This window comes from Heptranchias perlo, chromosome 1 (assembly GCF_035084215.1).
Source record: "Heptranchias perlo isolate sHepPer1 chromosome 1, sHepPer1.hap1, whole genome shotgun sequence".
NCBI lineage: Eukaryota > Metazoa > Chordata > Chondrichthyes > Hexanchiformes > Hexanchidae > Heptranchias > Heptranchias perlo.
Genome location: NC_090325.1, coordinates 91,606,197 through 91,632,480, shown reverse-complemented (window position 1 = coordinate 91,632,480; position 26,284 = coordinate 91,606,197). Strand labels below are relative to the sequence as shown.

Sequence of the window (26,284 nt, the reverse complement as noted above, 5' to 3'; positions counted from 1 at the left end):
GGATTGCGTAAACAGTGGGAAAGAATTCGGTCGAGAATCGCGGGGGGTCTTGGGGGTGGGTGGGTGGGTGTGTGTGTCCGTCCGGGGGTCTTGGGGGGGGGGGTGGGTGTGTGTGTCCGTCCGGGGGTCTTGGGGGGGGGGGGTGGGTGTGTGTGTCCGTCCGGGGGTCTTGGGGGGGTGGGTGTGTGTGTGTCCGTCCGGGGGTCTGGGAGGGGGGGGGTGTGTGTCCGGGGGTCTGGGAGGGTGTGTGTGTCTGGGGGTCTGGGAGGGTGTGTGTGTCTGGGGGTCTGGGAGAGTGTGTGTGTGTGTGTGTGTGTCCGGGGGTCTGGGAGGGTGTGTGTGTCTGGGGGTCTGGGAGGGTGTGTGTGTCCGGGGGTCTGGGAGGGTGTGTGTGTCTGGGGGTCTGGGAGAGTGTGTGTGTGTGTGTGTGTGTGTCCGGGGGTCTGGGAGGGTGTGTGTGTGCGGGGGTCTGGGAGGGTGTGTGTGTGCGGGGGTCTGGGAGGGTGTGTGTGTGTGTGTGTGCGGGGGTCTGGGAGGGTGTGTGTGTCCGGGGGTCTGGGAGGGTGTGTGTGTGTGTGTCCGGGGGTCTGGGAGGGTCTGGGAGGGTGTGTGTGTGCGGGGGTCTGGGAGGGTGTGTGTGTGCGGGGGTCTGGGAGGGTGTGTGTGTGTGTGTGTCCGGGGGTCTGGGAGGGTGTGTGTGTCCGGGGGTCTGGGAGGGTGTGTGTGTGTGTGTCCGGGGGTCTGGGAGGGTGTGTGTGTGTGTGTGTGTGCGGGGGTCTGGGAGGGTGTGTGTGTCCGGGGGTCTGGGAGGGTGTGTGTGTGTGTGTGTCCGGGGGTCTGGGAGGGTGTGTGTGTGTGTGTGTCCGGGGGTCTGGGAGGGTGTGTGTGTCCGGGGGTCTGGGAGGGTGTGTGTGTGTGTGTGCGGGGGTCTGGGAGGGTGTGTGTGTGTGCGGGGGTCTGGGAGGGTGTGTGTGTGCGGGGGTCTGGGAGGGTGTGTGTGTGCGGGGGTCTGGGAGGGTGTGTGTGTGCGGGGGTCTGGGAGGGTGTGTGTGTGCGGGGGTCTGGGAGGGTGTGTGTGTGCGGGGGTCTGGGAGGGTGTGTGTGTGCGTGCGGGGGTCTGGGAGGGGGTGTGTGCGTGCGGGGGTCTGGGAGGGTGTGTGTGTGTGTGCGGGGGTCTGGGAGGGTGTGTGTGCGTGCGGGGGTCTGGGAGGGTGTGTGTGTGTGTGCGGGGGTCTGGGAGGGTGTGTGTGTGTGTGCGGGGGTCTGGGAGGGTGTGTGTGCGTGCGGGGGTCTGGGAGGGTGTGTGTGTGCGTGCGGGGGTCTGGGAGGGTGTGTGTGCGTGCGGGGGTCTGGGAGGGTGTGTGTGTGTGTGCGGGGGTCTGGGAGGGTGTGTGTGTGTGTGCGGGGGTCTGGGAGGGGGTGTGTGTGAATGCGCGGGGGTCTGGGAGGGTGTGTGTGTGCGGGGGTCTGGGAGGGTGTGTGTGTGCGGGGGTCTGGGAGGGTGTGTGTGTGCGGGGGTCTGGGAGGGGGTGTGTGTGCGGGGGTCTGGGAGGGTGTGTGTGTGCGTGCGGGGGTCTGGGAGGGTGTGTGTGTGCGTGCGGGGGTCTGGGAGGGTGTGTGTGTGCGTGCGGGGGTCTGGGAGGGGGTGTGTGCGTGCGGGGGTCTGGGAGGGTGTGTGTGTGTGCGGGGGTCTGGGAGGGTGTGTGTGTGTGTGCGGGGGTCTGGGAGGGTGTGTGTGTGAATGCGCGGGGGTCTGGGAGGGTGTGTGTGTGAATGCGCGGGGGTCTGGGAGGGTGTGTGTGTGAATGCGCGGGGGTCTGGGAGGGTGTGTGTGTGCGGGGGTCTGGGAGGGTGTGTGTGTGCGGGGGTCTGGGAGGGTGTGTGTGTGTGTGCGGGGGTCTGGGAGGGGGTGTGTGTGCGGGGGTCTGGGAGGGTGTGTGTGTGCGGGGGTCTGGGAGGGTGTGTGTGTGCGGGGGTCTGGGAGGGTGTGTGTGTGCGGGGGTCTGGGAGGGTGTGTGTGTGCGGGGGTCTGGGAGGGTGTGTGTGTGCGGGGGTCTGGGAGGGTGTGTGTGTGCGGGGGTCTGGGAGGGTGTGTGTGTGCGGGGGTCTGGGAGGGTGTGTGTGTGCGGGGGTCTGGGAGGGGCTGTGTGTGCGGGGGTCTGGGAGGGGGTGTGTGTGCGGGGGACTGGGGGGCGAGGAGGAGAGGCACGTGGAGATATCAGTGGGCGCTCCGTCGTGTAATAGCGGGACATCACTGGGAGTTTGGGGACCTTCAACCAGAAATCAGCAGTGTTCATTTTTTTAAAAACGCAACAATTCTTTTTAAGTGCAGCAATTTTCTTCCATAATAACCATTGGCTCGTCCGTATTCTACAGAAATAAGATTTTTATGTTATGTTTATCGTTGTATTTCAACAATGTACCGGTTAGCATGAAAATATTTGTACCAGGATTTTAAAATTAAAACTGATGTTTGCTTAAAAGTATGGAAGAAAGGGAGAAGTTAGTTTTTTTTACCTGGAGGATTGCTAGGAAATGCAATGTCCGACCAGAAAGTGGTGGAAGCAGAATCCATAATCGCTTTTTAAAAAGTGGATAAATATTTGAATAACAAAAATTTAATAGAGTACGGGGAAAGGACAGGGAATGGGATTAAGTAATACGCTCCTTCAGAGCCGAGCTAGCCGCATTGGGCCGAATGGCCTGATTCTGTGCTGTAAAATTCTATGATTCTATTATTTAACCTCAAGCAGGAGAGTTATAACTTCTCATGTACATGTACAGACTTTCAGGGACGATCGAATTGAATCAAATTATATGGAGAAAATGGGCACCTGGGAATAATCTAGTGGAGGGATTAAAATATAAATTAATAATGTGAAAGCTTGAGTAGTTTATAACATTTGAATCTTGATGAGACTACAGCCTTAAAATCACTATAGTATGTATAAGAATAGACAGGTGCAACCATGGGGTTGAAAATGTATTTCCACTCACTGACCCCTCCCACTTCCTCTGCTCCAAATTCTGGGATTCTGCTGATGTCCCTCTCCCCAATTCAAATATTGTATCTGATAAACAGTTGACTATTTTTGTTAGTTTTGGTATTTTTTTATTGATACAAATGCCAGTTACTAGTATTTTCTGCATCAATATATGGCTAAACCGACTAAAATTATCCGGTAGTCAACTGTTTGATACAATATCTCATTAGGCAAGGGGAGAACATCAGTTTTTCTGATTTGTAGGAATTAGACATCATCCCAGGACTTGATGGTAGTCATTAAATAAGAACATAAGAACATAAGAAATTGGAGCAGGAGTAGGCCAATCGGCCCCTCGAGCCTGCTCCGCCATTCAATAAGATCATGGCTGATCTGATCCCAACCACAAATCTAAAGAACACAAGAAGTCGGAGCAGGACCCGGCCACATAGCCCCTGGGCCCTCTCCGCCACCCACAGGGCATTGACCGATCCGAACTCAGCTTCATGTCCAATTTCCTGCCCGCTCCCCATAACCCCTAATTCCCTTTACTTCTAGGAAACTGTCTATTTCTGTTTTAAATTTATCAGCAACAGCCTTGAAGTTAATGGTCATAGCAGAGAGCTAGGTGTCTTTGTTATTTTTGTGGAAGCTGATTCCATGTTTGTGGATAATGTCATAAAAGGATAATCTGAATAGGAGCACACCAGAAGTCATTGTGTGAGCACAAGAGGAAAAGCTGAGGAGATGTAGTGACTGCTTTGAGAAAGGTAGAAGTAGAATCATGGGAAAGTGATGCCGCATAGGTGGACTGCAGGAATGAGATGATGGAGGAGAATGGAATGGTCAGTAGTCTTGAAAGTGACAAAGACATAAAAGTGTATAAGGAGGGTCAGTAGACCGTGGTTGCAGTCAGATAGGGTGACATTGGTGACTTTAACCAAGGTGTTCTTAATCCTGTGAGCCAGTTAGAAACACAAAGACGGAGTGATGTGAGAGGTGAGTATGAAGTATGGTAGCTAAAGAAGTTCAAGGGAGAGAAATGACAGGCTGGAATTAGGATGGTACTTTGCAAGGACAGCGGTTCCAATGGTAGTGTTAAAAAGAGATGTGTTCCAGTCGATGGCCTTCATTCTGGAAACGAAAAAGTCCACGAGTTTCCCTCAGCTTAAATTAGAAGTGAGGGTGGAAAGTGAGGGGAGGGAGATTGGAGGGGGCAGTGGTATTAAAGAGAAGTTTGGAGTTGTTCTTGACATCCAGGATGACTCTGAAGTGATGAGAAATATACATGGTATTGCTTGAGGTGTTCAAGCCCAACCTAACTGGACAGCTAATATGATTGTATGCTATCTGCACTGTAGTCTCTGGTCAACAAAATTAAGACTGGAGGTAACAATTGTACCAGAGGACTGGTGTCAGTGGAAATGGGAGACTATTCAGGATTTGTTGTGCTTTGAAGAGTAGCTGTCAATGTCAGTGCAAGTGGTGGGCCAATGGAGTGGAAGTTGGAGAGGGTGCTAGTGAAGGAATATGGGGTTTTCTTTTTGCAAGGGCAGAAAGAGAAGGTGGAGTGGTTAGAAGCAGAGAAGAGGATGTATAAATTAAAGATGAAGAAGTAATCAAAGTAATGGAAGGTGTCGTTGACAGTGCTATCAAGCGGCACTTACTCACCAATAACCTGCTCACCGATGCTCAGTTTGCATTCCGCCAGGACCACTCGGCTCCAGACCTCATTACAGCCTTGGTCCAAACATGAGCAAAAGAGCTGAATTCCAGAGGTGAGGTGAGAGTGACTGCCCTTGACATCAAGGCAGCATTTGACCTAATGTGGCACCAAGGAGCCCTAGTAAAATTGAAGTCAATGGGAATCAGGGGGAAAACTCTCCAGTGGCTGGAGTCATACCTAGCACAAAGGAAGATGGTAGTGATTGTTGGAGGCCAATCATCTCAGCCGCAGAACATTGCTGCAGGAGTTCCTCAAGGCAGTGTCCTAGGCCCAACCATCTTCAGCTGCTTCATCAATGACCTTCCCTCCATCATAAGGTCAGAAATGGGGATGTTCGCTAATGATTGCACAGTGTTGAGTTCCATTCGCAACCCCTCAAATAATGAAGCAGTCCGAGCCCGCATGCAGCATGACCTGGACAACATCCAGGCTTGGGCTCATAAGTGGCAAGTAACATTCGTCCAGATAAGTGCCAGGCAATGACCATCTCCAACATGTGGAGATGCCGGTGATGGACTGGGGTTGACAATTGTAAACAATTTTACAACACCAAGTTATAGTCCAGCAATTTTATTTTAAATTCACAAGCTTTTGGAGGCTTCCTCCTTCGTCAGGTGAATTTAAAATAAAATTGCTGGACTATAACTTGGTGTTGTAAAATTGTTTACAAACATCTCCAACAAGAGAGAGTCTAATCACCTCCCCTTGACATTCAATGGCATTACCATCGCCAAATCCCCCACTATCAACATCCTGGGGGTCACCATTGACCAGAAACTTAACTGGACCAGCCATATAAATACTGTGGCTACGAGAGCAGGTCAGAGGCTGGGTATTCTGCGGCGAGTGACTCACCTCCTGACTCCCCAAAGCCTTTCCACCATCTACAAGGCACAAGTCAGGAGTGTGATGGAATACTCTCCACTTGCCTGGATGAGTGCAGCTCCAACAACACTCAAGAAGCTCGACACCATCCAGGACAAAGCAGCCCGCTTGATTGGCACCCCATCCACCACCCTAAACATTCACTCCCTTCACCACCGGCGCACAGTGGCTGCAGTGTGTACCATTCACAGGATGCACTGCAGCAACTCGCCAAGGCTTCTTCGACAGCACCTCCCAAACCCGCGACCTCTACCACGTAGAAGGACAAGAGCAGCAGGTACATGGGAACAACACCACCTGCACGTTCCCCTCCAAGTCACACACCATCCCGACTTGGAAATATATCGCCGTTCCTTCATTGTCGCTGGGTCAAAATCCTGGAACTCCCTTCCTAATAGCACTGTGGGAGAACTTTCACCACACAGACTGCAGCGGTTCAAAAAGGTGGCTCACCACCACCTTCTCAAGGACAATTGGGGATGGGCAATAAATGCCGGCCTTGCCAGTGACGCCCACATCCCATGAACGAATAAAAAAAAAATTGAAGATGGTGAATTTTCATGATAGGAATGTAGAGAGGATGGATAGCTGGAGACATGCTGGAGTTAGGAGGGCATGGGAATGAAAAGGGATGGGAAGGAAGTTGGAAAAACTGACCTCCCAGGAATGAAGTGAACGAGGTAAATGCTGTGAGAGGGGGATGAAACAAAACAAATGGGTGCTGGGAGAAAGCCTGTGATATGTAATGGCGTGCAGCCAGGTTGTGGCAGTGGGAGGCAGGGGATCTGTCCAGCAAAGCAGGGCAGAGAGCTGGCAGACACGGAGGTAGAGAAGCATGGGTCTGAGGAGTTAAGCGAGATTTTCCTGGATCTGTGCCAAGGCGCATTGGATTGCCTGGACACAGCAAATGTCAGAAAATCAAAGAGGTTGAACCGCAGGTCTGTAAAGTAATCCACCCAATTTTCCTTCTAATAATTTAAATAGAAGGAAAATCATGCAGGTACTTAACCGGCGTGTGCTCCAACCCATCTGATTTTCCAATATTTGTTGCATTCAGGTGATCCAGTGCGCCTGCTGGCATACCCAGGAAAATGTCCCCTCTGCTTTCTAACTATTTAGGCTACTGGACCTTGATTCCCAGCCGTTTCATTTCATGGTTGTTATAGGCTATAACATGTAAAATATGTAAGATGCTTGGCTCTAAGACTGTTAAGAGGGTGGAGTATAATTACGCAGCCAGTTACACCAGGGACTAGGTTTTTCCACTTGCTGTTGGTGGTATTATTGCTGGTGGTAATATATTTTCCCCTCTTAACGTAGGGCATAATGCCCAATCTAATTCTTCACTAGATTCATAGTCCCACTGGTAATATTGACAGTCACCTCTTAGTATTTCCATTTGGGTTTTAATTAGGAAGTATTACGGATTTTACTCAATCTATGCATGAAATTTTCATTGCTACTGACAGCTTTTATTAAGACTAACATTCGGAAGGTCCTAGTACTTTTCCGGCAGTATAAAATGCAGGCAGTAGCACACATATCAATTAGTTAGTGGCAATGGTAGACATGACTGCAGTACTTGCCTATACTGGAATAGATTTTAACCCCCTCCCCTCCACTTGTCCAGCGGAAACGTGAAGGGGGTGGGGGGGGCTCGTTGCGTTCCTGCCCCCTTCCATCTTTACTTACCTTACTTCAAGCATGGGAGGGCAGCTCACCCCCGGCAGGCGGGGGCCTACTTTACATCGGCACCACAACAGCATTTAAACTTTTAGACCGTGTAACCATTAGAAAGTTTTGTGGTTTGTCATTTCTACAAATGCGTACATTTAATTGTATTTAGAATTTTAGTTTCTAGATTTTTTTAATATTCGTTCATGGGATGTGGGCGTCGCTGGCAAGGCCGGCATTTATTGCCCATCCCTACTTGCCCTTGAGAAAGTGGTGGTGAGCCACCTTTTTGAACCGCTGCAGTCCGTGTGGTGACGGTTCTCCCACAGTGCTGTTGGGAAGGGAGTTCCAGGATTTTGACCCAGTGACAATGAAGGAACGGCGATATATTTCCAAATCAGGATGGTGTGTGACTTGGAGGGGAACATGCAGGTGGTGTTATTCCCATGTGCCTGCTGCCCTTGTCCTTCTAGGTGCTAGAGGTCGCGGGTTTGGGAGGTGCTGTCAAAGAAGCCTTGGGGAGTTGCTGCAGTGCATCCTGTGAATGGTACACACTGCAGCCATGATGCGCTTGTGGTGAAGGGAGTGAATGTTTAGGGTGGTTGATGGGATGCCAATCAAGTGGGATGCTTTGTCCTGGATGGTGTCGAGCTTCTTGAGTGTTGTTGGAGCTGCACTTATCCAGGCAAGTGGAGAGTATTCCATCACACTCCTGACTTGTGCCTTGTAGATGGTGGAAAGGCTTTGGGGAGTCAGAAGGTGAGTCACTTGCCGCAGAATACCCAGCCTCTGACATGCTCTTGTAGCCATCGGAGGCAATTCTTTACAGTGTTTGGAATGAAGTAGGTAAGTTCATTTTGTTAAAATATCAAAGCAATAAAAAGGAATGATCGAAGAATGCACAGTATTCGAACTCAGTTTGTATAATAAAAATGCAGTGGAACCTTGATTATCCACACTCCCATTATTTGCATTAATGCTTATGTCCAAACATTTTTGTGGCAGTCAGGGCTTAGTTTTGCATTAGCCAGCTAAATTGAGTATTTTTAATTGATTTTTCACTGACTGATTTCTTGATCTAGCAAGATAAGTAGTTGCTTTTGTAGTGCAGTCACTTTTGTTATGTAGGGAAATGCAACAGCCAATTTGTGCACCGCAAGGTCCCACAAATGATAATGTGATAAATGACCAGATAATCTGTTTTAGTAGTATTGATTGAGGGATAAATGTTGGTTAGGACGCCAGGAGAACTCTCCTGCTGTTCTTCAAATCGTGCCACTTGAGAGGGCAGATCAGACCTTGCTTAACGTCTCTTCCAGGGCTAGACGGATTGGATGCAGGGAGGATGTTTCCCCTGGCTGGGGAGTCCAGATCGAGAGGTCACAGTGTCAGGATATGGGGTAGGACATTTAGGAGATGAGGAGAAATTTCTTCACTCAGAGGGTGGTGAACCTGTGGAATTTTCTACCACAGAAGGCTGTGGAGGCCAAGTCACTGAATATATTTAAGAAGGAGCTAGATAGATTTCTAGACACAAAAGGCATCAAGGGGTATGGGGAGAGAGCGGGAATATGGTATTGAGATACAGGATCAGCCATGATCACATTGAATGGCGCAGCAGGCTCGAAGGGCCGAATGGTCTACTCCTGCTCCTATTTTCTATGTTTCCAAAAGATGGCACTTCCAACAATGCAGTTCTGCACTGAAATATCAGCCTAAATTATGACTCACAGCAAGAGTGCTACCACCGAGCAAAAGCTAACACCACGATTCCAGGTAAATTGACATGCAGTTAGATGAATTATACAGAATTAAATAAATGGAGAAAAGTGATAGAAGCAGTCACTTGATCCAAAGTGGATTCTTTGCTTTACAAACATAATAAGCAGCAATGCCTGTGTGATTTGGGACTTGCTATTGCTTTCGTATCATTTTCATTTTATGGATATCATATTCAAGCTATCTAAAAGTGTTCAATGTAAGTAGGGCACCAATTCATGCACATAGCTTCAGTATTATTCAGATTATGAAAAGGTGCTTATCTGAATTTTTTTCTAAGGAACGGAAGGTAAACGCCCCTCAACGGCTTAGTGGGTAAAGTGTGCTTGTTGGGTGACAAGAAGACCAGGCTCATTTGTGATCCCTCATCAATTTAATAATCCGTTGACGCTATTTAGGCTCACATATGAAGAATGGCCGCTTGGCTAAGGTACTGGAGGAAGATTGGCATCTGTGCAACTGTATCTAGCAAGAGTTAGAACTGCAGAACAGGAAGGAAAAATTGGATGGTGAAAAAGTTTCAGATTGAAAAAAATGCAGGAATGAAAAGGCACGGGTGAAAACGCCAGACTTCAGCACCATGGAAACACCAGCAATGTTGTATGGAGAGGGTAGCAGGGTCAGCTCAACCAATCAGAATCACCGCTCCAGGCCAGCAGAAGAAAGCAAGTCCAACCAACGTGAGCAGCTCCAACAGGGCACGTCATGGCAAAGGGGGCGCAGCATCCAACCATATACTGGAAAGAGAGCAGGGGCAGGTCTGGCGTGTTACATTCTGCAAGTCAACATTCGCAGCAATCACTTTGATGAAGTCAAAGTACCCCTTGCAACGTAAAGAACATTTACCTGTATTATGTGTAAAGTGTTTTCTACTAAAATGAGTGCACGTGACTAGAACGGTGTCGCTGCAGCCACATCTGTGGCTAGTCTGAGATTTCTACTGGACACCACAGGTAGGGGATTCCAGGATTTTGGCCCAATGACGATGAAGGAACGCCACTGTATGTCCAAGTCAGGAAGGTGTGTGACTTTGAGGAGAACTTACAGGTTACCATGATATTGCTTTTCTTGTTCTGCTCAGTGGTAGGTGTCGTAGGGCTGGGATGGTGTTAAAGTAGCTTGGTGAGTTGCTGCAGTGCGTCCCTGTTGATAGTGCGTAATGCGGCCATAATGCTCCAGCAGTGGATAAGGTGGATACTGAATTCAGGGGCATCAATCGAGCAGACTGCTTTGACCTGGATGTCTTCTTGAGTATTGTCACAGCTGGGTGGTGAGTATTCCATCAAACTCCTGATTTGAGCCTTGCAGATGGTGGAGAGACTGGGGTTAATTTTAACCCCCAAGAACAGATGGATTGGGACGGATGGGAGGTTGAAGTAGCAGCTTTTCGGTGCAGGAACGCATCCCGGCTCCATTGCGCCCACTTCCAGGCGCGTTAGGATGCGCGCGCACAACAGAAACCCGGAAGTCCCGTCCCCACTTCGAGCCGGCGGGCCAATATTTAAAGGGCCAATTCAGTTAGTTGAAACACTTTAGGTATTTAACTTTTTGTGGATTCTGCAACAGAAACTGATTTAACTGCTGAATGTAGTTTGAAACATGCCATTGAAATGGAGACGAGTTGCAGTCAAAGCTCATTTGGCCCTTTAAACTTGTGATTGTTACATCTCAATAAAAGGTGATCTTTTTTTTCCAGCAGTACACTCAATTCTCTCAGACAAACCTTTGGCTGGGAGTTCTTTGTGTTTAGACTGAGATTTCTTTGTTGAGACTGAGAATTCTTATGTTCAGATTTACCTACATTTTGGAGTCCTTCAAATTGACAAGATCAGGATTCGGCGTGTGGGGGGGGTATGCAATGGATCCATTCCACAGTACAGCTGAGGAAGAGACATGTCCCTATCAACAGGCATGTCGTGCAGTTCTGGGATCTGCAGTTGCACAAGACAGAGGTGCACAACAAGGACCTGGAGAAGAGCAGAGAGGGGACCAACGGAGGGGCTGAGGTCGCAGGAGGCACTACCCATGTGAGAGGGTCTACAGGCAGAGGCTGAGCTTCCTGGACCTCTCTGAAGAGCGGCACCTATGCAGGCTCAGATTGAGTTGGTGGTTGTGGGCATCTGCAGGCTCCTTCATGAAGAGCTGCTCCCAGCTGGGCCTGGTGGCCATGCATTGCCAGTCGCAGTTAAAGTCACCACTCACCTCAATTTCTTTGCCTCCGGATCCTTCCAGGGTGCCACTGGTGATATCTCCAGGATCTCTCAGTCGTCTGCACATAAGTGTACATGACAGGTGACGGGTGGCTTGTTTGCCGGGGCATCTGACTACGTCAACTTCCCCCGCGACAACATCAGCCAGACTGAGAGGGCAGTGGGTTTCAACACTCTGGCTGGCTTCCCACAGGTGCAGGGCGCAATTGATTTCTCGGATTGCTATGTGTGTGCACCTCCACATGAGCCAGGTCTGTTCATAAACTGAACAGGATATCACTCCATCAATGCACAGCTGGTGTGCGACCACCGGAAGAGATTTCTGTTGGTATGTGCTAGATTCCCTGGCAGCTGTCATGATTCATTCAGTCCAACATCCAACATCCTGGACCTCTTCCACACAGAAAACAGACTTAAGGGCTGGCTCCTTGGAGACCAGGGATATCCCCTGCTGATGTGGCTCATAACACCTGTGAGGAACCCCACCAAAAAGGCACAGCAGCGGTACGACCAGAGCCACAGCACCACCAGGTCTGTCATTGAACAAGCCATAGGAATGTTGAAGATGCGCTTCAGGTGCCTGCATAGATCCGGAGGAGCCTTTCAGTACTCGCAGAATAATAGTCGAGTGAGGGCCCTGCACAACATAACGCAGCAGAGAGGGTTACAGGTGGAGCAGGTCGAATGCGCTCATCAAGCTTCCTCGTCTGGCGGCAACATTGAGCAAGAGGAGGAGGAGGAGGAGGAGGAAAATGAAGTGACAAACTTTCCACTGACCATACTGAGGTCTGGAACAGTTCGATCATTGATAAAAAAAAATCAATTCAACATGTGTGTGAAGGATGTTAAAGTTCTGTCACCAGCCGTCTGCCGGTTGCCAGTCTCTCCATCTCTGAACAATCCGAATTATCTCCACGGCCGTCTCCTCCGCATCTGTGAGCTGGACTATTTGTGGTGGTCCACCTCCAGTCCTCATGGTGATTCACCCTTGTGAATGGTGAACCCATCGCTAGAGCAGCAGTGTACATTGCTGACTCGGCCATCAGGAGAGGAGGCAGTATTGCAGGTACTGGTTGAGGAGGGGGCAATGCATGAGACGTGGGAGTGCTTTGAGTGGAGTCTCTACTTCCATGTCCCCATTCGCCATCAGCCCTCTCCCGGGCCAGCGCAACATCTCTCCCACCACACTGCTGGCCAGCAGATTAGTGAGCAGATGTGCTGCGTTGTAAGGCCACGGCTAAAGTATCTGTCTGCCTGTTTAAGGCGGCAGATATGTTGGCATCCAGAGTCCGCATAGCCGTTGTCATAGTCTGCATGGACTTGTTTGACAACCATGCTCGAAGCTCGATGAAGGCTACCATTCTCTCCATCGCAGACATTCTCGCACTTACCTGCACCACCAATCCACTAGCGATGGATTTGGACTCCTCCATCCTCTCCACTATTGTGCATGTGTGTGCGTGGCACATTTTCCAGTACCTCACAAAGGTGCGGCTGTACCTCTATCATTCTCATTCTCATTCTTAACAATGGCCCCCGGGGTTCAGCATCAGTGTTGAGCTAAGCAGAGCTTGGAGAGGAGTGCGCCCCCCCCCTACATGGACTCTCCACCAGTTTCTGCTCGTGCACACTTGTGAATGATGATCATCAGGTGACAACCCAAATAACTGTCTAACATGATCCACTGAAGTGCCAGTATTTGCGCTGGTGCATGGCTGTATGTCATGCGAAGGTGCACCCTCAGAAGGAATGAAATCCTCTGAGGAATCGCTTTCTTCCATTTCCTCACTTTCCTCTTCAAGGCATGAAGGCCCCTGAAGACAACAGATGCCGACATTAATTATTCATCAGAAAAGTGACAAACTTTTCACTGACCATACTGAGGTCTGGAACAGTTCAAACATTGATAAAAAAAATCAATTCAACATGTGTGTGAAGGATGTTAAAGTTCAGTCATCAGCCGTCTGCAGGTTGGCAGGCTCTTCATCTCCGATGGATAGGCGTGCAACGGTCCGAACTATCTCCGTGGCCGTCTCCTCCGCATCTGTGAGCTGGACTATTTGTGGTGGTCCACGTCCAGTCCTCGTTCTCTCCCTTGCATTTTGTGCTCTCTTTTCCTACAAGGGGAGAAACAATAGACCTGTGAGTGATTGATGGTGATGTAGTCACCCAAGGGATGCATTGTTTTGGGGCTGACAATGAAGCAGATTCATCAGAGGGTGACTATCAGATAGATGCATCACATTGCATCAGGACTGGGGTGAGTGGCAATGGTGGGTGCACAAATGAGGAGGTGAGGCAGTGCACAGAAAGTGAAGGTTAGTTGATGCTGAAACTTAAGTGGGCGTGAGGAGTGATGTGATGGAGTAGGTGTGCCAACACGGGGGGCTGGGGGGGCTATGGCGGGGGGGGGCCTGGGGGGCTGGGTGGTGGGGGCTGGGGTTGCACAACACAGGATGTGATTGAATCAGCCCTGGGAGGCCTCAACATTGCCTCTGGACCCCATGAAATCTCATGGCATCAGGTCAAACATGGGCAAGGAAACCTCCTGCTAATTACCACCTACTGCCCTCCCTCAGCTGATGAATCAGTCCTCCTCCATGTTGAACACCACTTGGAGGAAGCACTGAGGGTAGCAAGGGCACAGAATGTACTCTGGGTGGGGGACTTCAATGTCCATCACCAAGAGTGGCTCGGTAGCACCACTACTGACCGAGCTGGCCGAGTCCTGAAGGACATAGCTGCTAGACTGGGCCTGCGGCAGGTGGTGAGCGAAACAACACGAGGGAAAAACTTACTTGACCTCGTCCTCACCAATCTACCTGTCGCAAATGCATCTGTCCATGACAGTATTGGTAGGAGTGACAACCGCACAGTCCTCATGGAGATGAAGTCCCGTCTTCGCACTGAGGGCACCATCCAACGTGTTGTGTGGCACTACCACCGTGCTAAATGGGATAGATTCAGAACAGATCTAGCAGCTCAAAACTGGGCATCCATGAGGCACTGTGGGTCATCAGCAGCAGCAGAATTGTATTCCAGCACAATCTGTAACCTCATGGCCCGGCATATTCCTCACTCTACCATTACCAACAAGCCAAGGGATCAACCCTGGTTCGATGAGGAGTGTAGAAGAGCATGCCAGGAGCAGCACCAGGCGTACCTAAAAAATGAGGTGCCAACATGGTGAAGCTACAACTCAGGACTACATGCATGTTAAACAGCGGAAGCAACATGCTATAGACAGGGCTAAGCGATTCCACAACCAACGGATCAGATCAAAGCTCTGCAGTCCTGCCACATCCAGTCATGAATGGTGGTGGACAATTAAACAACTAATGCGAGGAGGAGGCTCTGTAAACATCCCCATCCTCAACGATGGCGGAGTCCAGCACATGAGTGCAAAAGACAAGGCTAAAGCGTTTGCAACCATCTTCAGCCAGAAATGCCGAGTGGATGATCCATCTCTGCCTCCTCCCGATATCCCCACCATCACAGAAGCCAGTCTTCAGCCAATTCGATTCACTCCATGTGATATCAAGAAACGGCTGAGTGCACTGGACACTGCAAAGGCTATGGGCTCCGACAACATCCCGGCTGTAGTGCTGAAGACTTGTGCTCAAGAACGAGCTGCACCTATAGCCAAGCTGTTTCAGTACAGCTACAACACTGGCACCTACCCGACAATGTGGAAAATTGCCCACGTATGTCCTGTCCACAAAAAGCAGGACAATTTCCAATCCGGCCAATTATCGCCCCATCAGTCTACTCTCAATCATCAGCAAAGTGATGGAAGGCGTTGTCGACAGTGCTGTCAAGCGGCACTTACTCACCAATAACCTGCTCACCGATGCTCAGTTTGGGTTCCGCCAGCTCCACTCGGCTCCAGACCTCATTACAACCTTGGTCCAAACATGGACAAAAGAGCTGAATCCAGAGGTGAGGTGAGAGTGACTGCCCTTGACATCAAGGCAGCATTTAACCGAGTGTGGCACCAAGGAGCCCTAGTAAAATTGAAGTCAATGGGAATCAGGGGGAAGACTCTCCAGTGGCTGGAGTCTTACCTAGCACAAAGGAAGATGGTAATGGTTGTTGGATTCCAATCATCTCAGCCCCAGGACATTGTTGCAGGAGTTCCTCAAGGCAGTGTCCTAGGCCCAACCATCTTCAGCTGCTTCATCAATGACCTTCCCTCCATCATAAGGTCAGAAATGGGGATGTTCGCTGATGATTGCACAGTGTTCAGTTCCATTCGCAACCCCTGAGATAATGAAGCAGTCCGAGCTCGCATGCAGCAAGACCTAGACAACATCCAGGCTTGGGCTGATAATTGGCAAGTAACATTCGTCCAGACAAGTGCCAGGCAATGACCATCTCCAACAAGAGAGAGTCTAACCACCTCCCCTTGACAATCAACGGCATTACCATCGCTGAATCCCCCACCATCAACATCCTGGGGGTCACCATTGACCAGAAACTTAACTGGACCAGCCATATAAATACTGTGGCTACAAGAGCAGGTCTGAGGCTGGGTATTCTGCGGTGAGTGACTCACCTCCTGACTCCCCAAAGCCTTTCCACCATCTACAAGGCACAAGTCAGGAGTGTGATGGAATACTCTCCACTTGCCTGAATAGTGCAGCTCCAACAACACTCAAGAAGTTCGACACCATCCAGGACAAAGCAGCCCACTTGATTGGCACCCCATCCACCACCCTAAACATTCACTCCCTTCACCACCGGCGCACAGTGGCTGCAGTGTGTACCATCCACAGGATGCACTGCAGCAACTCGCCAAGGCTTGTTTGACAGCACCTCCCAAACCCGCGACCTCTACCACCTAGAAGGACAAGAGCGGCAGCTACATGGGAACACCACCACCTGCACGTTCCCCTCCAAGTCACACACCATCCCGACTTGGAAATATATCGCCGTTCCTTCATTGTCGCTGGGTCAAAATCCTGGAACTCCCTTCCTAACAGCACTGTGGGAGAACCTTCACCACACGGACTCCAGCAGTTCAAGAAGGCGGCTCACCACCACCTTCTCAAGGGCAATTAGGGATGGGCAATAAATGCAGGCCTTGCCAGCGACGCCCACATCCCATGAACGAATAAAAAATAAAGTGTCTTGTAAAATGAAAACTATCAGTGGTCCATATAGCCCCTGTTCTGTTGTGACATTGGCCACAAAGACTGAATGGATAAGAGTGTCTTCATTTAGTTGGGTGTGCTACAGCTTTGAGAAAAGCTAAATGTTAATATAAGAAACAAAGTATTTCAAAATGATAAACTAGTCAAGCTGTTCTGGGGGTGGGGGGGTGGGTGGTGGTTATTGGAGAAAACTAATGGCTGTCTTGCAGAAACTACTAGTGGGTTTAATTGTATCTTTTGCAGACGAGTGAATGGCAGAGAATAAATGTAGCCTATTAACAAGGATATCTGGATAAAGTGAAGGCTGAAGGTGACGCTTAAGACTGCAAACCAATTAGAGATCTGCTGCTGAGAACACTGTAATGACGTGTAGGATGTTTTACTCCCTAGCCCTGCACGCTTCCCATTGAAACAGGAATGGGCTTTGCGGAATGTGTCTATGGGAAGTTAACTCTCTCTCTCGGGACTTTTACGTTGCTCCACTGGTTAGGAGACTGTACTGCTATTTTTCACCTGGTGCTGCATGGTGACCATAAGTGAAACTAGTGAATTCAGTAGCTCTTTACTCGACCCACAAAGAAAGGTCTGTATTGCACAGGCACAGTGCCATATTTGCATCTGATTGGTTTAAAGATCATGTTTATAAAACAGCAGCAAATCACAACTGAACAATCTTCAAAAAAAAACTTAAAACTGGGAAGGAAAGTCACTCATTACCTTCTGGTTTCTGCTGACCTTGATAACCTGGCCTCTGCCCAAGGGAAGGAACCAGGAATTTACAAGCAACTGCCAATGTAAGGATTAGGAAACCAATGAACAATTTTGTTTTAAACTGATACCCAGGAGATACTGCTACTTAAGAGGGTTTTCTTGTTCTGCAACAGCAAGGAGCCTCTAATTAACCTCAGGATGTGTTTACTTAGAGTGGGAGGTAGTTGAGCAGGTTGATTAGATTTCTGTTTCTTTCAAATGGTACTTTGTGACCTTAAATGGTTAGGTCAGTTTAAACATAGCTCCTTATTAGCAGCAAGCAGCTTTCCTCAAGGCAGTTCTTGTTGCAGCTATTAGAAAGGGGCTATCAAAATGTAAACACTCCCTTCATTATATCATAATACATTGTGTATATCATTCCCATCATTATAAAAGAGTATCCTCAGACCTAACATGAGCAATGCCAAAGAACAGCCGCTAATATTTGCTTTGATTTTTTAAAACTTCAATTTTTTTTTTAACCTCAATCGAGGGGTCCCCATCTCAGCAATTTTATCAGGCTGCTCTGGTAACGTCAGTGATTGGGAGAGCTCTGTGTTTCCTGGAGCCAGTCTGATGGAGTCATCTGATCCTAGGATAACAACCTATTGGCAAAACATGTAGCAGGTTTGGCTGAATCTGTGGAGCAAACAGAGGAATTAATATTTTGGGTGTGGACCCTTCATCAAATCTCATTTGTACACTCTTGTCTAACTCCATAAACTTGAGCTCATCCAAAACTCTGCTGCCCGTATCCTAACTCGCACCACGTCCCATTCACCCATCACCCCTGTGCTCGCTGACGTACATTGGGGGTAATTTTAACCCCCAAAAAACGGGTGGGTGGGAGTTGAAAGTTGTTTTTTTGGGTCGCAACCTCAAAATTTTCGGACTTTGTATTCCCAGTGGGAAGCCTGTAATTTAACCGCCTTCATTAAACCTGGAAGTGAAGCCGGGTTGCGGTCGCGACCCAAAAACAACTATTTTCAACTCCCACCCGCCCCCAACCCACCCGTTCTTGGGGGTTAAAATCACCCCTATTAGCTCCCGGTCCAGCAACACCTCGATTTTAAAACTCTCATCCTTGTGTTCAAATCTGTCAATGGCCTCGCCCCTCCTTATTTCTGTAACCTCCTCTAGCCCTATAACCCTCCAAGATCTCTGCGCTCCTCCAATTCTGGCCTCTTGTGCATCCCCGATTTTCATCACTCCACCATTGGCAGCCATGCCTTCAGCTGCCTAAACCCTAAGCTCTGGAATTCCCATTCTAAACCTCTCAGCCTGTTTACCTCTCTCTCCCTACTTTAGGTCGCTCCTTAAAACCTACCTCTTTGATTAAGCTTTTGCTTACCTGTCCTAATATCTCTTTATGTAACTTGGTGTCAAATTTTGTCTGATAACGCTCCTGTGAAGTGCCTTGGGACATTTTTACTACATTAAAGGCGCTATATAAATGCAAGTTGTTGTTGTTGTCTAAGTTGTACTGATTGTTGGCTTGCTCTCCATGCCTTTGTAAACTGCTTTTGTTTTGTTCATCTGTGTCTTGCACCATCTGAACTTGGGAGTAAAAAAGGGGACAGAGTATCCCCAGAGATAGTTGGGCTGTTACAGTGGGGAAATAAGTTACATAAGGGTGGACTAACTTACCCAAAACAGGATTTACTCGCCTGGTTTTTGTAAGGCTATAAACATTGCCATGTGAGCATTTGTGTACATGGTTCTTTAAGCTGTGTTTGAATCCCACCCCGCTTGAGTCGCGCCAATGTTAGTGGGACAGATGCCCTACCACGTCTGGTACCTTTGTGTTACCCATGATTGAATATTACTGGTAAATGAATAATGAACTCTCTCACTCAATGAACTGTCAAAACAGGTTCAATGCTAATGTTTATAACATGAGAGCATTTGTGACTGCAGGATATGTGGATCCAGTTCCCACAGGGATTCAGGCAGGTGCTGCCTGTATTGTGTGGAATAATGACGAACAAATGTTAAAGCAGTCTCAATGGACATGGATAAATTAAAAATGTCTTGTAATAACAGGGTTAAACTGGCTAAATCACACCTCAATATTACTTTTCTATGCATGAGGAAAGTTTTAATTACCTTCCATTTTTTTGCAGCAGAACCATCATAGCTCACTATTTTTCATGCATCAGCAATAATCATTGAAGTTTATGTCCACTTAATGTAAATCTATGCATAATTACAGTCTTCAGATAAGTGCTTTTTATTAGTCTGAGTGATGTTCAAGACACATGAAAAAAATTAGTATACTACTGGCATTGAAGAGACATTGGATAGCTTGAATTGGACAGTGCATTAAATGGAAATGAAGCAGTTTAAGAAGTGGCAACTCACATGGGAAATTAAAAGCTGCAGTTATTGTTTGTTACATTCGTACAAGGTAGCAGTGCAGTTACACTGTTACTGATGAATTGCTGTGATGTTTTCCACTTCACAATGATTTAAGCAACAGTATAATTCCAAGGTCAGGACCTAATCTCCTCAGGAAGGCTGTCTCACACCTCTTGGATTTGATACCAGTTGCAGCAGAACTCCTGTTTTGAGTCAAGCAGATTTGAAAAGTGCTTATGGGTGTATTAGATCTCCTAGGCACTTTTTAAACTGAAGTAAGGTTTTTTAAAAATGCTTTGTCAGTGTGAATGGTTCCACTCTCAAATATTCAAAATGTATCAGCTGAGAGCAGAGTTCTGTTTATGTGTATGATTCAGAGGTAGGGGCAGCTCCAGCATAATGAGGGTGTTGACAGCTGCAAATTATATTCTGCAGCTACTGGCCTCACACCATTACAGGATAAATGTAGGCTTAGATTGAGGGAGTCTATCACTTTACTTTTTAAAATGTTTTGGACCAATTCAGTTGACCCTTCTAGTAACCTAAAACTGCATTTTTGCAGATTTTGCAACACGGTTTTGTTTAAATCATTAATTTTAGTTTTCTTAACTCTTCACTTTCAAGTCAAGCTCTCTGTTGTGGCAGCGCTATATTTTTGCAGCTTATTTCACTGGAGGAAATGAATACTATTGTTTCCCCAGGAAAGGAATACTGTCATTTCCTCTTCCTCCTATGAAACTAAGTAATATATCCGTATCTCTATTTAAATTTATGCTGACAAAATTATGCTGACTAAAATGTACATTTAGATCTCAAGAATGCTAACATTAATAAATTAGATTTGCTTGCCAAACCTACTGATTTTTTTTCCATCCATCTGCATTAACCATTAGCCTGCTGAAAACCTGGAAATGCATTTGAGTACACAGTAAAAATGCAAGAATGACATGCTATGGGGCAATATTTACAGATGCAGAAAACAATACAGTGACTAACACATTCTCCTGTCACTTCTGAAATTTGGTTTCAAATCCAATATGTGTTGATGACAGAAAATTCTTCTTCCTTTTTGTTGCCCGTAAGGATCCTACATTAAATGAAACCACATGTGAACTTCCACTTCGACAGCCCACAACATAAAACGACTCTTAATTCAGCACATTCTAGCATTAAAAGATGTCACAAGACCTGGGAACAGTCCTCCCAGTTGCCCTCTTGACTTGGGATGATATGTGGTGTAGGTAGACCCAAGAATGGTCTAATCCAAGAAAAGACCCAAACAGCCTTTTGAGGGAGAGAACTCCAAACAGCTCAGACTAATGGGATGATAATCTCTGCTTTCTAATAGCTGTAATAATACTATGCAACATGCATTTGAACAGCTTCAATTCAATTTGTAAGTAGAAGTGGGCTGACTGCATAAGTTCTCTAATATCTATTTATATTTCACAGTGGATCCTCTGCACATCGCATTGATAACTGTTTCTTATGAGTTATAAGGTTATCCTCATCATTGAAATATAAATAGATATTACAGGCTTGCCTATTACATAGCCGCTATTTTTGACATGGAAAATGCATCAGTTGTACATTTCATGTCATCTGAGAGCTTAATTTGCATTCTATTGCTTAACAGAAACTTGCATGGTGTGCATATATACAAGCGACACCATTTAAGTGAAAACACAGTAAGTGAATATTTCAGGTAAGAGAATAGTAAATTAAAAGTCTGTGTTTTTTTATGTACAGTCATTATTTTAGCAATGAAGTAAATATCAGCTTTTATGTTTCCCGACAATGATGGTCTTTCTTTAGACTGTTTTTTTCTCTATTTTTTCTTTCTCTTTGGCAGCTCTTTTCGCTTCATGAACGAGTGAGGACGTATAAATATAAATATGGAAACAAGACAACTGTTAAATATTTGAAGTGCAGAAAAATACTAACTACAGGAGAGAAATGTATAAATCTATAGCAAAAATAAGTGGTATACAGCATTTTAACTTTTTGTTCTCTCTTCTTGTCTCAGTCTTATGTTAATTGTGATACATAACTGCAAGTTGTTATGAACCATATTTCTGGTAGTAAGTTCTCAGCATAATGAAGAACCCAAAAGGTGCCAAAACAATTTTCAAAAAATATTTTAAGCAATTTGATTGGTTGCCTGTTTTTTATTGGTAACTGTTGCTGATACCCATTTTTGATTTGTAAGTTTTTGGACTCCATAACTGGATAGATAAATTCCTCTATTTTAGTCAAACAAAAGGTTTCATTAAATGTTTATTTAAATAGTGCAGACACATTGAGGTGATGTCAGCAAGGGTTCTCTTTCAGCGACTCTGCTCCCAAAATGGGGATCTCCCTTTGCTGGATTTGCATCTGCCAGTCCCACATAGATTTCCCGACTGGACCACTGAATATTTTGCATATTGGGCTGTCTGCCTTTATGAGACTCGCATGAAAAGATTTAGGTTATGAGCTCATGCCTACAAGTAACTGGGTTGAGAACTGCCAAATTAATTTGATGTAGGACCCTTACAGCCAGGAGAGGGGAAGACTTTCATTCTATCAATTCTAACTGTGACAATTCTAGCAGTAACCTACCCCACATTCTGTTTGTATTCTTTCAACTATCATCTTGTGCATAACTAGAATGGTTTTGTCTAGATTTCCCACTGTTATTTTATCCTCTAAAGCTGAATTATATCATATGAGATAATAGAGGTGATTGTACGATTGTGCTGCTCACAGGGACTGCATTTTTAAGAGATCGTGAAGACACCGGCTGCAATATTCTGACATTGGCTCTCTACAGGGAATGCAGAATTAATTCTTGTATTCATACATTATATTTATTCAGACATTATATTTATCTTAACTTATTTAATTGATTCTTTAGGCAGTTTTTATACATTAAATATTTAGTTACAACACTGATGCCATTTTAAAATGTAGACTGTAAAAATCATATTTAAAAGTGGACAGTTTTATTATTTAAATACTTCCTACTTGTTAGACATTGGAGTCTAAAAATATAGGAATGATGAACCCTGTACCCACAGAGTGAGAAAATAGCAAAAAAATACAGAGGTCTGAACTGGAGAGAATCGTAGACAATCCCAAAGAATCAGAAAAATAAAGACTAAGATACTAACATCCAAATTGAAAAGCAGTAGAAACGCACACTGTGCAGACATTTTGAATGCTAAACTGAGGATGTTTTTTCCCCCTAAAATACACTGGTAGCCAAAATTGCTACAAGAGCAGAAAGATCACAGTTCAATGCTTTATAACCATGATCAATGACTTCATCTGTAGTAACTATTAGTCAGTATTAATGCTAAGCATGAACTCTAAGTCCTCCTGTATAAGAAAGCTTTGCACTGACTCATTTAGGGAATGCTCATTGATCAGTATTTTGTGGCGAAGATAATATCAAAACATATTACAATCAATTTCTGTTTTACAAATAGCCTGTTTTTAACAATGTATTCACCTTTTATGAATTCACAGTGAAAGATTCCAAATAATTTCTGCAGCACATTTTCTTGCATGTTGTTGACTCCCATGGAAGGCTGGGTGAAATGTAAAGTGTTTCATATTGTTAATACCTCTGCCATGATACCATTGGCAGATTATTGAAATATCCAGTTATGAAGTCCAAAAAACTTACAAATCAAAAATGGGTATCAGCAACTGCTACTATTTAAAAACAGGCAACCAATCAAATTGCTCAAAATATTTTTTGAAAATTGTTTTGGCACCTTTTGGGTTCTTCATTATGCTGAGAACTTACCACCAGAAATAAGGTTCATAACAACTTGCAGTCATGTATTACCTTTAACCTAAAGCAAAGTCCAAAGTTTTTCACAAGAAAAACAGATGCCAAGTAAGGAAGTAAAAGATTAGGATGGGTGACCAACGTGTTGTGTGGCACTGCCACTGTGCTAAATGGGATAGATTCAGAACAGATCTAGCAGCTCAAAACTGGGCATCCATGAGGCACTGTGGGCCATCAGCAGCAGCAGAATTGTATTCCAGCACAATCTGTAACCTCATGGCCCGGCATATTCCTCAATCTACCATTACCAACAAGCCAGGGTATCAACCCTGGTTCAATGAGGAGTGTAGAAGAGCATGCCAGGAGCAGCACCAGGCATACCTAAAAATGAGGTGCCAACCTGGTGAAGCTACAACTCAGGACTACATGCATGCTAAACAGCGGAAACAACATGCTATAGACAGAGCTAAGTGATTCCACAACCAACGGATCAGATCAAAGCTCTGCACTCCTGCCACATCCAGTCGTGAATGGTGGTGGACAATTAAACAACTAACGGGAGGAGGAGGCTCTGTAAACATCCCCATCCTCAATGATGGCGGAGTCCAGCATGTGAGTGCAAAAGACAAGGCTGAAGCATTTGCAACCACCTTCAGCCAGAAGTGCCGAGTGGATGATCCATCTCTGCCTCCTCTCTATATCCCCACCATCACAGAAGCCAGTCTTCAGCCAATTCGATTCACTACACATGATATCAAGAAACGGCTGAGTGCACTGGATACAGCAAAGGCTATGGGCCCCGACAACATCCCAGCTGTAGCGCTGAAGACTTGTGCTCCTGAACTAGCTGCGCCTCTAGCCAAGCTGTTCCAGTACAGCTACATCACTGGCATTTACCCAACAATGTGGAAAATTGCCCAGGTATGCCCTGTTCACAAAAAGCAGGACAAATCCAATCCGGCCAATTACCGCCCCATCAGTCTACTCTCAATCATCAGCAAAGTGATGGAAGGTGTCGTCGATAATGCTATCAAGCGGCACTTACTCACCAATAACCTACTCGCTGATGCTCAGTTTGGGTTCCGCCAGGACCACTCGGCTCCAGACCTCATTACAGCCTTGGTCCAAACATGGACAAAACAGCTGAGTTCCAGAGGTGAGGTGAGAGTGACTGCCCTTGACATCAAGGCAGCATTTGACCGAATGTGGCACTAAGGAGCCCTAGTAAAATTGAAGTCAATGGGAATCAGGGGGAAAACTCTCCAGTGGCTGGAGTCATACCTAGCACAAAGGAAGATGGTAGTGATTGTTGGAGGCCAATCATCTCAGCCCCAGGGCATTGCTGCAGGAGTTCCTCAGGGCAGTGTCCTAGGCCCAACTATCTTCAGCTGCTTTATCAATGACCTTCCCTCCATCAGAAGGTCAGAAATGGGGATGTTCGCTGATGATTGCACAGTGTTCAGTTCCATTCGCAACCCCTCAGATAAAGAAGCAGTCCGTGCCCGCATGCAGCAAGACCTGGACAACATCCAGGCTTGGGCTGATAAGTGGCAAGTAACATTCGTGCCAGATAAGTGCCAGGCAATGACCATCTCCAACAAGAGAGAGTCTAACCATCTCCCCTTGACATTCAATGGCATTACCATCGCTGAATCCCCCACCATCAACAGGTCAGAGGCTGGGTATTCTGCAGCGAGTGACTCACTTTGTGACTCCCCAAAGCCTTTCCACCATCTATAAGGCACAAGTCAGGAGTGTGATGGAATACTCTCCACTTGCGTGGACGAGTGCAGCTCCAACAACACTCAAGAAGCTCGACACCATCCAGGACAAAGCAACCCGCTTGATTGGCACTCCATCCACCACCCTAAACATTCACTCCCTCCACCACCGGTGCATCATGGCTGCAGTGTGTACCATCCACAGGATGCACTGCAACAACTCACCAAGGCTTCTTCGACAGCACCTCCCAAACCCGCGACCTCTACCACCTAGAAGGACAAGGGCAGCAGGCACATGGGAACACCATCACCTGCACGTTCTCCCCCAAGTCACACACTATCCCGACTTGGAAATATATCGCCGTTCCTTCATCGTCGCTGGGTCAAAATCCTGGAATTCCCTGCCTAACAGCACTGTGGGAGTACCGTCACCACACCGACTGTAGCGGTTCAAGAAGGCGGCTCACCACCTCCTTCTCAAGGATAATTGGGGATGGACAATAAATGCTGGCCTTGCAAGGAACGCCCACATCCCATAAATGAACAAAAAAAAAGTTTGGTTGAAGAGATGAGTTTTTAGGAAGTCTTTAAGATGGAGAGGCACTGAGATGTTGAGAGGGAGTTCCAAATAGTAGGGTCAAGGTAGCTGAAGGTTCTACCATTGATGGTGGGATAAAGGAGGGGTGATAGGGGGAGGAATAGATAATTCAGGTAATGATTTGGGCTGGAGGAGATTGCAGTGATAGAGTGGGGCAAGGCCATGGAGGTATTTATAAATGAGGATAAGGGTTTTAAATGAAATGCACCGGGAGATGGGGAGACAGTGTAGGTCAGCAGAAATGTTGGTGATGGGGGAATGGGACTGATGTCTGTAACAATATTTTCTGTCGGAGGCCTGTGCCTGAACAGACTCAGCGTTTCACAACTGCACCTCTAAGCTGGCAGACTCACCAGGTTACAGACTACAATTACCAGCATGCATCTGTGCCTAAAGCGACAGCATTTTTTAAACGATTGACAATAAGACTGTCCATTCATGAAGAGTGTCAGAGCTTACTGTTCTATTTCCTCGGGCACTCCTCTATATTGATGGAAAAAACTGCAGGTAAACCCCCACAGAGAAGCAGTGTAGGCAATTTGGGTTTGTTTTTTTGTATTAAACATCAAAAACAAGGTAAAGCATGAACTCTTTGACTTTTTCTGAGGTAACTAGAAAAGCAAAAATGATAAATACTATAAACGAGATGATGTCTTGCAAATACAGTT

The 26,284-nt window shown here is 46.7% G+C and overlaps 1 long non-coding RNA gene across 1 annotated transcript in view; it reads left to right on the top strand.

The window, feature by feature from the left end:
* The first annotated feature begins 21,131 nt into the window (after window positions 1-21,131).
* Window positions 21,132-26,284, top strand: part of LOC137324247 (uncharacterized) — a 32,739-nt gene continuing 27,586 nt past the window's right edge. Inside the window, exon 1 of the long non-coding RNA XR_010963570.1 lies at window positions 21,132-21,224. This is a non-coding gene — a long non-coding RNA (uncharacterized lncRNA). The remainder of the gene's footprint in view (window positions 21,225-26,284) is intronic.